Source organism: Pempheris klunzingeri, chromosome 17, assembly GCF_042242105.1.
Source record: "Pempheris klunzingeri isolate RE-2024b chromosome 17, fPemKlu1.hap1, whole genome shotgun sequence".
NCBI classification, from domain to species: domain Eukaryota; kingdom Metazoa; phylum Chordata; class Actinopteri; order Acropomatiformes; family Pempheridae; genus Pempheris; species Pempheris klunzingeri.
The window spans coordinates 17258800-17276118 of record NC_092028.1 but is presented as its reverse complement, the minus strand read 5'-3'; the positions used below and the strand labels follow the sequence as shown (position 1 = coordinate 17276118).

The 17319-nt window shown below is 44.1% G+C and overlaps 1 protein-coding gene across 1 annotated transcript in view; it reads left to right on the top strand.

Annotated features, from left to right (window-relative positions):
- coro7 (coronin 7) overlaps positions 1-17319 on the top strand; it is a 103362-nt gene that overhangs the window by 33663 nt on the left and 52380 nt on the right. The window lies entirely within an intron of this gene.

The window sequence follows — 17319 nt, the reverse complement described above, 5'->3', positions numbered from 1 at the left end:
AGTTCCCTTTGGCCTGCAGGCTTTTAATTCTTTGTTTCCGGTTCGTTATCATGGTGGGTTTTCTGCGGATTGTGTTTTAGTTCAGCATTGCCTCAGTGCATGTTTCTAGATGTCAAGACAAAATGCAATAATCAAAGGGGGGAGACCTTTTCTCCCGTTTTCTCTGCACTTGATGGATTGAACTGTGCCATTGTACATGAGCAGCTGAGGAAGCTCAAAGTCAAACATCCAGAGTGGGGCATTTCCTCCCTGTCATTTTAGGCCTGAGGTGCATATAAAGATGGATTTGTTCTTTTTTTCTTGTCTGTTTTTAATTAAAAGGGCCGTGGTAAACATGGTGTGTAATCGGAGCAGCGAGCTGGCTTGTATCAGGTTCGCCTTGCTCGTCCACAACATTCAGTAGGACTGTTTTCTTTGGAGTGTCACAACATAAAGAGGCCTGGGAGCGTGAGCCAGTAAAATGGGGTTGTGGGTGGAATATAATTTGGATGGAGAATAATGGAGGGGAAATGTTTATTTTTCGGTCGGGGATGAAATGGAGACTGAAAAATTGAGGGATGGAGGGTGATGAGTCTGAGAAGGGTGTTTTTAACTGTGCAGAGGTAGCTATTACTGCACGCCCGTTTTCCATACAGGCTGCAGATCTGGACATTGGAGAACAGCGTGAAGCCCTGCGTACTGCTCTCTCCCTCATGCTCTTCCCTCTCTAAACCTGAATTATAATAATGAGTTTAATTGGGCCTCCAAGCCAGCTGCAATCAGTGAACTTTACAAGTGGGCACGATTGCAACCAGCTTGCCGTGTAAATGCTTGAGACGTCATGATAATTATCCATACCCCTCCACTTTAGCGGCTACACACACAGATTCACCGCACCACCGAGAAGAGATGCGCGCCTGCATAGTAGCTTGTAATCGTGTCATAAAGCTGACTACGTGTTCTGAGAGGGTCATTTGGTAAGGATTCGGCATGACGAAACTGTAACCTCAGAGAAAGTTTTGGCCTTAACCTTCATAATTGTCCTCAGTCACTATCAATCTTCCCCTCCTCTCCTCAAGCACACACATACAAGTGGACAGACGTAGGCCGAAGCACACACGCATCTTCTATTACTCCTCATAATGACGTACCTCTGTTGCTCTGCCTTTTTTCTGGCATGAAGCTGATTAAAACAGACCGCTGTGACCCAATGCCCACCGGTATCCATTCTTCCAATTGGAGAGGACATAAGCCTGTCCCCGGAGAGCCGACCTTACTGTTTTCCCGACCCAGTCACGGGTTACACAAAGAACTTGCCCTCTGAGGCAAGCACTGCTGACAGACTGTGCTGTTAGCCGAGAGAGAGGTTTTGCGGTAGATGCATGGGAGTGCCCCAGGTGTGATGCACGTACTCACACCCTCTATCGACTGTCCACAATCTATTCCTGTGTGTTTTCTTACCAGGGTCGTGCCTGGGAGCAGAGCCCAGTCATTGGGTGTAATTGAGCCAAACTCCCTTTAATCAGATGGATTGAGAAAAGGTCTGTGCCCCAGAAGGGAACCAGCCTTTTTACAGAACAGTCCCCCCTTTCTCCCACTCAGCCCAGGCGCTCTAAAATCAGTCCCAGATGAAGGCTTTCCTGTGGGGATTAGGTGCAGCTGCAGCACTGCTAACCAAACCAGAACAAAAAAAAAAAATGCCACAGAATGTTTGAACGATAGTTTGACCTTGCTCCTTTCTGAGTTCACTTTCTTAGAGCAAACGGAGCTTTGTTGCTTGGGTGCAGCTCAGAAATTCATGTTTAAGGGGGAAGGATAGGCAAAACTACAATATTCGGCTGATCCTCAGGGTCAAGTCGACAGTTCAGCTGCTGCACCCCCTCTTCAGGACGGCTTTGGGGGAGGGTGTAGGGTAAAGATGTGACCGCACACGCTCTGTCAAAGAACCTGAACTCTGCGTTCTGACAGTTGAAAGATGGTGTCTGGAATCTGTTAGTCATTTGGGGTTTCAGTTTGTGATTCAGTGGAGGGGGAGTTTGATCAGGAAAGAGGATGAAGAAGGAGGAGGAGGGAGCTCTGAAATCCACTCTATTTTTTTAATTTTGTTTTTTTTGGAGATATTGTTTCTCTGTGAGCTTTTATGGGCTTTTGTGGAGGTTCATGTGGCAGTCCCAACCTTCTCTTACTCCATAACGTCTCATTGAAGTCCTCAGTTGATGTCAAGGCACGAAAGAGGAACAAAAAGCTAAAGTCCTATTATTCTTGGGCCCTGCTAACCTGTCAAAAATACAGCCATCATCTTTCAGTGAATCCATATTTTATCCTTATCTGGCTACCTGTTAGACTTTCTTTCTGTTACCATTTGCCCCCTCCCCATTCACTCTTCTCTCTCTCTCTATCCTGCATAGAGGAAATGTAAGGAGGGAGCTGAGTTTTTGAAGGTGCTGGTGTCTGGGATTCTAATTAAGTGTTTTTTTTTTTTTTTCGTGGAGCAAAGCCTAATGGAGCCTTTCAGATCTGGTAAAAACACATGGAAGTATGTGGAGCGTTTGGCAAGGGATATTTAATATAATTCACAGAGGGTTTTGATTTCATCCCACAGGTATGTGCTCAGCACTCCAGGGATCAGAGGGACCCTTTTGTGTGAACTCGCCACAGAAGGAAAAATAGAAAAAAAAATCTCTCCCTCCCGCCCTCTGCTACCTCCTTCCTTCCTACCTCCCCCTTCTCTTCTTCCATTCACCTTTATTTTCTTTTATGGTTTGGATCATAATTTTATCCAGACTAAACTGGAGATGATTTGTCAAGGGAAGCGACTCTGCATTACGTGGCAGTTGAGTACGCCTTAATGCTGTTAAGGTAATTGCACAAATGACTCAAAACTGGACGGCTTTTTCTGGAACCTCACTCTAATCGTCCTCTGTTTTGGAGTTTGAGACTGTGTCAGACTTCACTTTCCATCCTTTGCACTTGCAGCTGCAGATATTACTTGTCTCCAACATCTGGAAAAATGTATTTTTTCCCTTTTTATTAAAAATGTACTGGCAATAACATTTGGGATCTTTGCCCTACCAAAAGCCTTCACACTACTTTGAGCCATCCCAAGTCCATTTCAGCACTTTGCTCCCTGCTCTAGATATCCAGTAACTGAGGGTCTGATAGAGATGTGAAGAGGGCTGGATTGGCAGGAGATGCAGGGCTAAAGTGGAACCAGCACAGGCCATTATTCACAGTACATGGACGCAATGGAGATGATTAAACACACTGCCATTAAGTATCAACGAGAGGGAATATTATTTCTGGAGGAACCACAATTGCAGGTTCAAGGAGACCTTCCAAACTAGGAGTAGATTATGTGAAAATCCATAAGGTTGCCATAGTTGTCATATTATTATCCTCAGTATCAAGGGTTATTTTCCAAGCCTTCTATTTTTCATATAGTTGCTTTTAATTTCCTTTCCCTTATTTAATTTGTCTACCGTGTCAGACTGTCTTTCTGTTTTATGCGTTCTCTCCTGCACCCCCTCTTCTTCCTCTCTTTCAACACATGCATGTGTTTTATAAGACTCATGATTGTCCCTTTCACGAGAATCAAGAACCGTGGCACTGCAGAGCTCCCGTTTTTAAATCATGCCTCGCTTCTGGACGCCACTCACCTCCTGGATGCCTGCCACTTTTCTCCGCTGTGGTAGAAAGAGCAATTTGAGCGATGGAGAGAAGTGTGTTTCCCATTAGTGGATGGTTTCCTCTGCCCTGTACCCCACCCACCCCTGCCCTGCAGCCAGGCCTCCACTGCTGCCTCTGGGACGGCTGCAGATTGGCAGCATGTCACCGCACACCTCATAGCCACGCAAAGAATAATGAAAGCACAAAGGGAGTGACTGCGATGTTGCTGCGCACAGACAAGATGGAGTTGCTCAGGCAGACATAATTCTTATGTGTGGACACATGGGGGAGACGGAGATAGACAGACCGCCTTAAATTACACAGTTCAAGATAAAACTGTGATAAGACTAGCTTAATCTCGCTCTCTCTCTCACTGATTTTGTCAACATGGAAGTCCATTTGAACAAAAGTGGCTGAAGCCTCCGGTGTAATCCAAAGTATTCAACACATTTTATGTTTATGTTCTTCAAAACTATGAATAAAGTCCTAAATTAGTTCCTGTTTACATCCACATCTGATGACTTACTCCTTCAATTTCAGTGGGCCAAACAGAATTTAAACAAAATTCTTGGCTTGGCTTTAGGATCCTTGTCCTGCTGCATTATGATGTGTGTTGAGCAGTGAGTTTAGATGCATTTGCTTACATCTGAGCAGACTACGTGTTTCTGGATACGTCTGCGTTCATCTCGCTACGGCTGTCAGAAGTGACCAAGTCGAACTGCCACCTCCCCCTTATGTTTGACAAATGAGGTGGTATTTCTTGGAAAGATTATAGTGTTTAGGAAAAAATGAGCATCTCATGATCCATCTCTCTGGTAATGTACATGCTGATCTTTGTCCCATCTATCCACAACACTTTGCTCCAGAACTCTAGATTTCTCACTCTATTTATTGTGCAAACTGTAACCCACATTTTCTGTCGCTGAGGTTATGCTGATTGTCAAAGACAGTTGTAAAGGGTCTTTTGTTCTTCTTCTGTTGTTATCCACCACTGTCTTTAAGCGGTAAGTTGAGCAGTGCATTCTTTATTCTTAAAATGTACAAATAGTGTATTTAAACACACCAAGCTGTGATCATCAGCTTCTTGATGGCCTCTTTGTACCTAATATTAAAAAACAATGCCAATGTCACACCTAGAATTAGCTCTAACCTTAATGCAATTGTGCATGAATCAGTGATGTGAAACACACCTGCTCAAGAAACATTTGAGCAGCCAATTAGCCCATTATGTGTAGTGCTTGGCACTTTAAAACCATAGTCATCGTTTCATTTCAAATTCAGCCCAAAGAACAAATCCAAATATTACACCCACTCATGATTGCCAATAATTATGTCAAAGCCAATCGCTTAATATCTCAGCCAATAGTTTTTCGCATGTGTAAATGGTCTGTGTAACATCAGCACAGCACTCATCCACATCTGGCACAAAAGCAAATCCAGCCCAGCTTTCCTTGTGTTTTTTTTTTCAAAGTGAGTTTGGGTGAGCAGACTTTTCCTATCGTTTAATAGAGAGAGCAGAATAGATGGATTGTCTGCTCGTTGTGATCTCTTTTATGATCGTGTTTCCATGATTGAAACCAGCAATCCTGGGTCCGTCACTGGCAGACCTTCTGTCTGAAAGGGACATTCGAGAAAACAGAGGGAAATTCTTTAACAAAGAGGCTCCCTGGTTGGTTGGTGGCAGGTGGGCCACATGTGCTCCTGGCTGATGTCACTTCCCATGTGGGCCCTATTTGTCTGCCCACACTGTGGAAACATGTCAGTGTCAGTGAGGCAGGAGTAATATGCCACGCTTAGTTTAATGGGAAAAGTGCTGAGGCATGCCGATGTTCACCATCTGTGTGTGTGTGTATGTGAGTGTTTTGGCTACTTAAATGGTGGTATGACTGGATGCCTCATTGTGTTGATGCGCCAGAGGTTGAGACACGCAGGTTAATGAACTATACTTACATGTGTGTTTATGTTAATGTGTGTATGTGCGCACGCGTTGCTGAATGGCAGGCTAAGGGCTGAACAGCATCACTGCCTGTCAAATTTTGCTCGTCTCTATGGAAATGTTATGACAACAAAAGCTGCCCTGCACCTGCATGGCCTCCCTGTTTTTCTGCCCAATGTTGTGTGTGTGTGTGTGTGTGTGTGTGTGTGTGTGTGTGTGTGTGTGTGTGAGAGAGAGAGTGTGTGTCTGCGAAAGTGCACTTGGGCCTAAGCAGATTAAAAATTTCATCAAAACGTAATTGGTGGGAGAGTTGAGGAGGTGATGGTGGCCAGGAAATAATTTCCCCATTGTGCAAAGCAAGTTAAAGTGGGAGAAGAGAAGAAAAGGTGGAGGACCCTCAGGGGGAGCACCAGTTGGTCTTTAGTCCGAATGCTCTTGAAGAAACCTCTGTGGACTCTCCTGCTCCACCATCAACTGAATGTCCTCTGTTTGAAGCCAGCTAACGTTATTTCAGCAAGGTCAATTAGTCAGTCAGCTATTGTATGACAGCTTTGTGCAAAGCTGGGGGGGGGGCAGGGGACCGAGGAGCTGGGAGGTAGAGTCCCGTAAGAGTTGGGAGTGTAAGCCCTCTATTCTGCCTTTGCCATCTTTTGTCTCGCATTTTTTTCTCTGCCCACAAAAGATAATAAGGAAAGCAGACTTCATTTTGATTACTGTTTTAAGTTAACGACATCCTTAATACACCGACTACAAGACACATTTTGCCTGTTAATCGGCCATTTCATATTAGCAGCTGTTGAATTGCGGCGTCGGGGTGAAAATGAAGCAGCCGGTGTTGCTGCAGTCGCTGATGCAGACCAACAGACCGACAAGAACGATTATGAAGGGGTGGTGTGCCGTGTTGTGCCGTCTCCCATACAGTTTGTGGATTTCCTCACCCATAGCTCCCATTGCAGAAGTCTCCTGAAAGTGTTTCCAGTCAAAGTCCATTATCCATTGAAAAGTGTGTGAGGACACGGGGCATGAGAGATTTCACAACCTCATTAACCCAAACACTGGGGCAGTCCTCCAGTGCACTTTGTCTATGTTGAGGGCATTTGGGGCACAGGTGTCTCTCACACAGCTGTCCAACCATGAGCTGGAGGGGCTGCATTCCTGCCAGCAAGCTGGATAGGTCAGACACACACACACACACACACACTATTGCACTACATGCCACACAGTCATACTAGCATACATGCCTGGACGGATCTGCCATTTCTTTTCCTTTTTCAGCACACATAGACCATCTCCAAACAGTATTCATCATCTCTCAGCAGGATTTGACAGGCGGAGTCACACAGATGTAACCATCCATGTCTTTCTATAGTCACGCATTCAAGCGTTGCAGAGGTGATACTTTAACAAGATAGTACACTTTAAAACAAACAGTATAAATTCCACTTTTTTTTCCTTTTCAGGAAATCAGTCGCTCTTAAGCCAGTTGAGTGCAGATTAATCACTACAACCTGACTAGTGATTCCAATTGATCACAACAAAAACTAAATGAGCCTTCAATTAGAGAATACATCTCTCTATTAGCTCTCCTCTTTCTCTCTAAGCCAGGAACTAGTTTTTCTCGTAAGTGTTTTGCCACTGAAAAGCAGACATTGTAAAGCTGATGTACCTACTCAGTTTTTGTGCCTACATGTTTACTGTATCCTGCTGTTTTTTCCTTTCCAGTGGGTTTCTTTATATGCCAGCTGTGTGGATTGGGTCTTGGAGCGAGGGTGAAAGATCAGCTCCTTCACAAAGCACCTTAGACAAACATGTTTGGCCAAAAGACCAGCCCGGAGAAAGAGGGAGGCCCAGTTGCAGGAAAATATTTAAAGGACCAATTGTTCCTTAGAGACCAAAGGGACAAAGCTGGGGAGCTGCTGGGTCTTTCACCCTGACCTTCCTGGGTGGTGTTTCAGGGGAGCAAACCTTTTATTAGCACTGGACTGGAAAAAAACACAGGCTCGATTGACGAATGGGGATAGAAATTCATACACAGATGCGCCGGCGAGGTGGCCTGTATTATTCTTTACTGTTCTCCACACATCCTGGCCATCGTGGTCCATCCACGGTCCACTGCTGCTCTGAAACTGTGAGGACTCACAGCTGTGTGCTGGCAGGCCGTGCGCTGTCTCCTTAGTCAGCTACGAGCCAACTGCTTTGCAAACTAACACACACGCATAAACACACACACAGCGCATTCAGTCATTCATGTCTTCTAAACTTTTCTGCATGTTGAACACCAGCCTTTTGTCAACAGATGTCTTTACACTTTGAAGTGAGTGGTGAACATCTGTCCCCGTCCAACCTACTGGCCTTCGGAAATTACACTCTGCTGCTCTGTTGAAGAGTGTTGGTTAGAGGAAGAGGTCATTTCACAGTGTTTTCTTGAGGTGCCTCTGTCTTCGTTCTGTGGTAATGTTGGGTTTTTTTTTTCACTCCCTCCTTTCTCGTGTCTGAGAGATTTCTATTATTTTTACCAAGCGTTCAAATTTATGACTTCTGTCATTGTGCTTCTCCTAAGATATGGCAACTTCCACGTTTCTTCCAAAGTCTGACTGGAGATAACATAATCAGGGTGTTTCACAATGTGTTCTGCGTGCTGTGAGAACACTGATGATCTGGCCTTTTATGAAGCCACTTTTTGCTCCACTTTTACTGCACCTGGTCTACAGGTGTCTGGTTGTCCAATGCCCGGGTTAGGCTGTAAACAACTACTACTGTCACCTGACCACAAGCAAAACTGTTCCTAGCTGTTTGGAATGGCCCCGCTCAAAGGCAGAGTGAAAAGCCTACAGTTATAGAGAGGGTTGAGACGTGATGAATTGTACATATGCACACAAACATGCACACAGTCTCTCTTCAAAGGTATTCCACTTGGTTGTACCCATGAAGTAGTTGTGTTAAGGATAGACATTGACAAAAAAGTCACAAAAATTGTCAGATGCAGCCCCCCCAATTGCAATTTTCGCAACACCGGAAAAGGTGTTTGTGAAGATGGTTTCAAAAATGCTTTGACGCTTCAAAAAATTCTTCTTCTGTAGTATGCTGACACCAGTATGCCTCTGTTTTCTCTTGTCTACTGGTTCGTACGCAGTCCCAATTCCACCTTTGCTGTTATACAAATCTTTTCTTCCCTCCGTCTCTCTGTGTTTTGACCATGATGAAGACGGGGATGTGAGAGGTTGAAACTGGAGTGGAACACAGCTGCCTGCCAACCACACGCCTCAGAAAAAAAGTTGCTAAAAGGCTCACGGTCTTTGAATAACACATGAACACACACGAGCATCTCCCAAGCTAAAATCCACAGTGATTGGAGTATGTCCCACAAAAATAGAAGGAAAGGATGGGATGCTTGGCCAGACAGAAAGAGAGACTAACGGACAAAGACGGCAATGGACAGAAAAAGAGGAAGAAAAAAATTATTGGCTGCTGAGATGGAGCTGGCACCGCGTGCTCTGTGCCTGACCTTTTTAGTGGGTTTGTGTAAATTATACCCCTTACGAGGGAAAATATGTAGCGGTTGAACGCCCCCCCCCCCCTTTTTCTCTTCATGTCTGTCTGCTGTCGTTTACTCTTTCTCAGGAGTACTCCATCCATCTTCCAGACCCCCCTTCAATGTCCTCCTGTCTCTTTCATCAAGTCATCCTCCTTATCTTGCTCTTGATTTTCATTCCTTTGTTCTATTAAGTTGTTTCCCTCTTTGGTCACCATAATAAATTCAGTTTTATTTTGCCCATTCATCACCTCTCCCTCCTCCATCTCCACCATCTAGTTTTATGTCTTTATATCAGCCTCCCCTCACCCCTCTCCCTCCCCACAGTTATGCTATTTTCTGCTGCGCACGGAGGATACATTTAGCTTGTGGTCACTTGGGAAGTGATGGCTTGGGTGGGTGGGGGGGTTCTGGTGAATCGCTACCTTCTTTTGGCCACAGTGGGCTCCATGCAGGCTGATGCAGACTTTCCACTGGGGTGAACCCATCGACTTGGGGTGCCTACCAGGGTGCTCGGCCGCCATGTCCACACCCCCAGGCCACAGCCCGGGCTGGCAGGCACCCACGCAGGCACGCGGCGTCAGCCTGCCCAGCGGGTGTCCCTGTTTATGTTTGTCTTGTGTGGTGGCTAGTTTCTCACTGGGCTGTAGTGACCAGAGCACCACCCAGCCCGGCACACCACCCTCTCTCTCCAAAATATACCCGCTGCGACCCTGGCCAAGCCCCGGACAGTTGTGGGCTGTAAGTGGCCTTTGGCATCCGTCACTGCAACTGGACCGGACAGAGGTCAGCTGTGGCCGCGCATCCACATACTGAGGCAGTGAAGAGCTACTTAAAGGACCAGGCTGGTGGTTTTGCATGTTTTAGCTCATGAAATACAAATTGTGTACATTTTAAATTACTGCCTGTCATTTACCAGAAAATACCATGAATCTTTTGGTTGACTTGATCAGCCCAGCATGAAAATCAGCTTGCATGGACTCGAAACTTGCGTCAGATCGCTAATCCTTTGCAGTGACCCTTCAGTGCACTTACTTTTTTATGTAAAAGACATGTCATTGCTGCTTGGCAATGCAGCTACAAATGGGAATACTTCAGAAAACTCCTCTTTTGATTGTATATTCAAAGAAGTTGAGGCATCTGAGATTTGACATCGGTTACCGAAAAGCTTCAGATTCGTGAGTGAAGTTGAAGGGGAGAAACAAAAAGCCAACATGCATAATTAATTTAGCTTATTTGACATAAGACAAATGAAATCACACACAACTACAAAATGTCAGAAATCACACAATAAGACTTCCATTGTGGTCCACTGAGCATTTTCATTATCCATTTTTTTCCTCTTTCTTTTGTTTTGCTTTGTAAAACAGTCCCTGCTTGCAGCTACGTTTAGATATGACAATTCTCTAACTTTGACAAACCAACCGCACCACAAATCATACAAGCAGCCCTGTGTGCAATTCTTACCCCATCAGCTCCATCCACGGAGGGGTGATCTCGCTTTGAATTTCCTCTTCTGAAATGTCTTTCATTTATTTTCCTCATGTTTTGGGATTTTCTGAGTTCATTGTTGTTCGTGGAAGTTTGGAGTTTGGACTACACACTGAATGTAATATTGGGAATATTCTCATTTTGACAATATTATGGACTTTCACAAAGACGTGTCTGGACCACATGTCTCTTAATAAATGCTATTTATTTTTTAACATGTTGGAGAGGTGCAAGTTTTCACAAGCTGACCTGTCAAAGTTTACCTCAGAGACAAACACACTTACAAATGGGCTTGCAACACTGTTGACTTCAGATCTATAAAGGGATGTCTGTGTCTTTGTCTCTGTTTATCCCTGAGTGGTCAGGATATGTAAACCAGCACCACAATTACCAGACAACAGCCTGTAAAAATCAGCCTTATCCTGGTCTGCTACCCATTCACCAGCTCACTACTAATCAGCACCCAGACACTTGTGACTGTCCAGACCCTCCCTATGGACAGGATTAACAGATCAACATTTTGTGTGTTGGAGAGTAATGACTCACTCCGAAACACACCCCTCCCTCTGAGTGTTTAAGAGCAGTTAGAAACAAACAGGTGTTTGTTGGCCGGAAGTGGACGGCCCATTCCTGTAGAGTTAGAGTTCACATGCAGGGGTCAGAGGTCAGGCGGCCTCAGCCCTGTGGCAGCAGGATGTTTGAGACGGCCATTATGCTCTGCCATTGAACACTTGGATGTGGATGTGTGTTTAGGGGAAATGGAATTAGTGTGACTGATGTGGATTACTGAAGTCAACCTTTGTGCTAGACCATATTATGACGGCATACCAACACGTGCACACACATACTTTAAGGCAATTGTTAAATGCATCTGTTGTCCCTCACATCATTCTTGCAAAGCTTTTTGTGATATTATTCCAACTTTTGTCTGAGAAACGAATGCACAAAAGAAAAACTTACTTGTACCATCTAATCCACTCAAACCCATGGGGAGGGGTTCCCATCCTGTAAGAGATGTATGTAAATCATGCTGTCTGCCACAGAGACACCATGAGCACCTACTGTGATGAAAAGGATTACAGGCACATAATCCGTGCCTGTCGCCACCCTTCACTCACCACACACGCACAAACACACACACCGCACTGCTCGTTGAATAATTTCAATTCAGTTCGATTAATATGCAGTATTCCACGCCGAAGTGGCAATTTCTACTTTAAATCTATAAAGGTGTTGTCACTTTATTTCCAAAATGTGAGTTATGCCTATTCATATCATAATCGCTCATAATTTGAGTGGAATGTTTCTTTTCTCCTCACTCGCCCGTATCCGTAATATGCCCACCCACGTTACAGCATAGCTGAGCTCAGCTTGAGATTATACAGGAGCACCAGCCACAAACAATGTGGAATCTGCAGATGTGTATATGCAGCACAGTCGTGATGCAAGTGGAGTTCGAAAGTTAGTGCAGGATGTGTACACAGCAGCATTTGATGAATGTCTGCTGGTGCCTTAAGGGGGATGTACCAGAGGTCTGAATGCTTGACCCCAAGGCCGTGGCTGGCTTGCTCCCCATCAGTGCATTACTTTTAAATTATGGATGCTACGCTTGTTGCTGTGAAAATGGAAGAATAAAAAAGAAAGAGACAGAGTAGGTGGTGGTTTCTAAGTCAAACCAGCCACTATGTTTGCCAGATCTGTTTTGCCTCCTATTGGAAGAAGAAGTGTACAAGCACATGGAAAAATTACGCTCTGTCTCAGTTTAGTTGTTGTAATGTTGGTTCTGTTTACATCAAATAATCCCGAGCTCAGTTCAAGATCAGTTTTAATGTACGCTGCAGATGCCAAATATGGCTCTTATTTAAATATTTACATCAGGATTTAAAAGCTGTAATTACAGCTGTAGTTTGTATGAGGTTTGGGCCATTTTTGAATTATTTAGCCATGTGCAGTTTTACAACAGCAGGGAGCCACTGCAGTTAACTTAATACATACAGGAAATAATGCCTTAATAGCATGCCTGACTCAGCAAGAGCTTACCTGGTATAAAATCAGTGTTTCATTACTCTTTACAGCATATCACAAACGACCATTGATACCTACTATACTACTACTACTGGAGAGGAAATAAAACGCAGAGTAATATTGTTTTAATCAGTGCTGGGGACTCTGCTGATCAGACTGTGTCATGATCAGTCCCTCCTGCTGATGCCCCCCCACCTCCATGGAGATGCTTGTATGGCCCCCCACGGTGACTTGATTGGATTAAAAAACCCCATGGTCATTTTAATGTGTCGCTGTAAGGGGAGGTAAAGCATGGTTAGACCTTTGTTTCTGTTCTCTTTCGAATGTGCAGACCCGCAATTCATCAGAAAAACACTTTTTAAACACTTTTAACACTTTTTTAATGTGCTAACTTGCCGCATTCATCCACTGTAAACATTACAAGCCCTTTGGCTTTTCAAAAGTTGCATGCAGTGCAACAGAAATAATAAACAAAAGATGATTTTTAGGCAACGCAGAAACAATGATAGCTCCCAGTTACTGTCACTGGCCTTGTTTTCATGTTTCTCTTGTCATGAGACGATTTTGGGTGAAAATGTTGAGGTTTTGGGACCCTGACAAACAAGAAGGCTTTGTACGAAGCCTGAGGCTTACCAGACGCCAGTGTGACAACCGTAGCTGTTGGTGACAATCACTAGAATTTACCACTGAGTTCTAAACTTGAAACCCTCACTTACCTCTTGTGTTTCTAACTAACAGCTGCTCAGACCTTTTATCACTTCTCACCACAGCGGTTTTCTTATAAAGGCCGTGTGAGGTAAGGAACCTTGCTCAGGGCTCGCTGACATTCAGACCTCAGCGCTCAGAGACACCTAATGGTTACTTCAGTTCTATTGCTCTTTATTTTGTTTAATTCCTCTCATTAATGAATTGCACACTTGCATCCAAATGGTCATAGATGGACAGGCCAAGAAATTGTATCCTCCTGCCAGTAAAATCAGAGAACACAATAAATTACTCTTACATGTGCTTACTCCAGAATAACTGGATCTGATTAATCTAAACGAAGGCTACACGCTTGAGCTGTTTACTTCAGCTGCTAGTCTTCGGGAGCTTATTTGAATTTGACAGACTCTCCTGACATATTTGCTTATGGAATAGTTTCAACCAATGTGTGCAAGTATTTTACCCCCCTCCTGCACCTCTTTTGCCCTGAACAGTGTCCTCTGTGTCCACTACCACCTCCTCTCCTCTTCATTAATAACACATTACTCATTCGGTTATGTTTTTCTGAATAAATAAAATTCCCCCGCCCTCTGTCCCTCCATTCCTTTGAAATGAGAAGCACACTTGGGTTGCTTTCCAGGGGTGACAGGCGGTTTTGTTTAGGTGCTCTTTAATTCCGCTGCTGTGCGTTGGGCACACACACACACACACACACACAGCACCTCCACAACTGCCCCCCTCAGTACCTCTCATCAGTACATTTCCAAAGACGTAAGAAGCTTCTCAGTGCATGTGGCCCTGCATGGACCCAGTAACAGCGTCCCCCCCACCTCCTTCTCCCCTCACATTTCATCATCACATCGCTCCACCTCGTTAATTTAATTTAATTCTTTCCATCCTCCCCATCTTATCTTACAGCATGGGTTGGATCATCACTCTCCATTTCTGGTTTCCTCATTTATGTTTAAATCTTGCTTTGAGTCAAGCTGTGTGCTTGTAAAGAAGTTCCACTTTCTTCCCGCTGCTATAAACCCAAGATCAGCCTTCGCCTTTTGGTGACATGAAGTTAAAGTATGGCCCAGATGACTTTTCTGCCAAAGCTACATGAAGCACTACAATAAAGTAAACAATGTAATCGCGAATTGTTTTAATGGAAAAAGTTGTAGGGTGAGGCCCATGGTGAAAATACTGAATATCATGTTCAAAAGCTGGATTAAGTGGTGAGTAGGCACTGAAACACAAACAGAAGTCATTTAACATCTGTTTTTGTCTCGAAGCAAAGTTTACTGTGAATTGTAAATTGTGCAAAATGGCAAACATTCTGTGATGCCAGCTTCTTAAAGGTGATGATTTGTTGCTTTTCTTTGTCATATATCATAGTAAACAGAATATCTTTGAGTTTTGGACTTTTGGATGAACAAGACAATAACAAGAAGACATGTGAAGACGCCATCTTGGGCTCTGAGAAGTTGTGATGGGTGTTTTTTCACACTATCTTGACATTTCAGAGTATGATTACCCAATGATGCCAGGTTGCAGCGTAGCAATTATCCAAAAGTATTAACAGGTTTATTGTAGTTATTGGCACAAATGAACCATTAACAACCACTGACAAGTGAGACTGTAATATGAAAGAAGCGAATAGCTTAAAGATGTGTTATTAAGATCTTGAGTCAGAGCTTTGGATTCAGCCTCAGAAGCAGAACCAAATACACATGTAGGGGCCTCACAGGAATGGACGTGGCTCAAAGCAGTTGCCTTTTCCGATTAGGTTACAGACCCAAATTACCACAAATGTGTAGTCCTGATTCACTCCTGTCGTGCATTACTTACCTGCCAGCTTGCATTGTCCATGTCTGTGATTAAATAATACGAGGGTGTGTCTCTGTTCTCCTGAGAGGAGAGACATTGACTGAAAAAGACACAAATGACAAGCCTAGGATGGAAGAAAATATCTGCGCTGGCAAAGTCGCACCACCATTTGTTTTTATATCTAATAACCTACCAAACAGCATGTGAAACGAGTCACATGTGTGCCTGCTAACACATGTTGCCAAGAACTAGCCAAAATCAAATTCTTCCTCTTGCTTTCTTTTCCTGTTTTTCTTTCTCGCTCACTTCTCATCTTTCGCGCCGTTGTTTTTTTTTTTTGCCAGAGCAGCTTCTGGGCCATCTGCTGGCACAGACTGGCAGCTGTGTGGCATGAGATGAACCGGTGGCACACCAGCCTTCAACTGTTTAACGCACTTCAGAGAGATTTAGAGGGAGGGAAGGTGGGATGTGGGGCAGGAGAGCTGGAAAGAGTACTGTAGGGGAAACAAGCGAAGGGCCAAAAGCTAGAGCCAGAGAACCAGGTTCCAAAAACAAAGTGGTGGTGTGTTTTCTCTACTCAGCTCCGTTCTCCTTCTCTACACTTTTACCTTCTCTACACTCCGCAGTGTTTTTTAAACCTAGGCACTTTATTAGTAATATCACAAAACTGAATAATTGAAGATAAAAAATTCTGAATTAGGTTGGGAGAAATGTTAAAATTGTCATAAATATAGTAAAACAGTTTTTTCCCCTCTCGTGGAGGATGTCATTCAGTTATGTGTATGCCATTTGTTTTGTAATTCATGATAACTTGAATGCTTCATCTTATGATATTTTGGAGTTCATTTCATGCCCCCTGCTGCTGACTGTAAATGCTCTTGGCTGAGGTTGGAGAGATGGTTTGAGGTTACTGGGAGGTCAGCTGTGCTGTGCGGGCAGTAGGGCTATTTGGAAGATGGAAAACAGAGAGGCAGAAAGAGAGGAAGAGACTGAAAAAGTCGATTGTGAAGTGCAGCGGAAATACAAACGCTACTTGCAGCCACATGACCCGGCGCTTCAACACATTGTCCTTGGCTGCCTTCTTGCAGCCCTGAATTTGGAAACAAATTAGAAACAAAAATAGAGAGTGAGAGAGGAGCAGAGAAGGAGGGAAGTGAAAAAATATTTATTCAGAAGTAACTCAGTGTGGAATTTCTTTGGGTTGATAATCGTGAAAAAAAAAGGTCCCTTGAAACAACAAAAGGGGCCATTGAACAGCGCCGGCTGAGTGTGAGCGTCAAAGTTGGCGCCCATCCAGGGACCAGGTTTCTCTTAAAGCCAGGGGAAAGAAAAGAGGGACTGTTTTATGGAAGGAAAGGAGAGAAGCAGACACACTCTCCCTCTGTTCCCCCTCTCCTTTTCTTATTCACATACATGAACTTTTGCAGATACTTAGCCAGAGAGGAGGACGGACACATACATGCATTCTTTCAGTCGCAGACATTATTGTTATCTGACATCATCTACGTACCCTGCTACCCTGTTTGTCCTTTTACCTGGAGTCCCTCCAGTATGCACACATATGCTCGCAATTAAGCCCCATCCATTGTACTCCATCTTTCTTTTTTTTTTATTTGGCAAATGAGAGGTTAAAACTGTCTAAACTCCTTAAAAATGTCTGTATATCAGGTAAAGAACATTCAAATATTCTGGACACATAGAGGTTAAACTGGTACAGGAAGGACAAAGCCTATTGACCTCCACGGGGTGCATTGTTTCTGCTGTTATTTCACAAGGAAGTTTGCCCTCTCTGAGCAAATTGATATAATCGAGCCTGCATGACAGGAGTGGTGCTGTTTTATGTGTTTGTGTTGTTAGCGTGGGACTTTGCACAACAGCTCCAAGCTATGGGCCAGTATATTTGTGCATTTGCTTGGAAGCGTGGGCGTGTGTGCGTGCATGCTGCTTAAATCCCCTACCAACATCCTACCTATAAAAGACATGGGTGGTCAGCCTGTTTATCGTGTGGCTTCGCAAACAATGCTCACCCATTAGGTTTGGACCAGTGAGTCATTCACAATGATTAAATCCACTTACAACCTTAACCTGAGTGTTTTCAATCATAATCTTTATTTCCATTTTGCCTCCAGCTCACTGCTGGTAAGGAAGAATCCCAAGACCTGGTCCAGTGAAA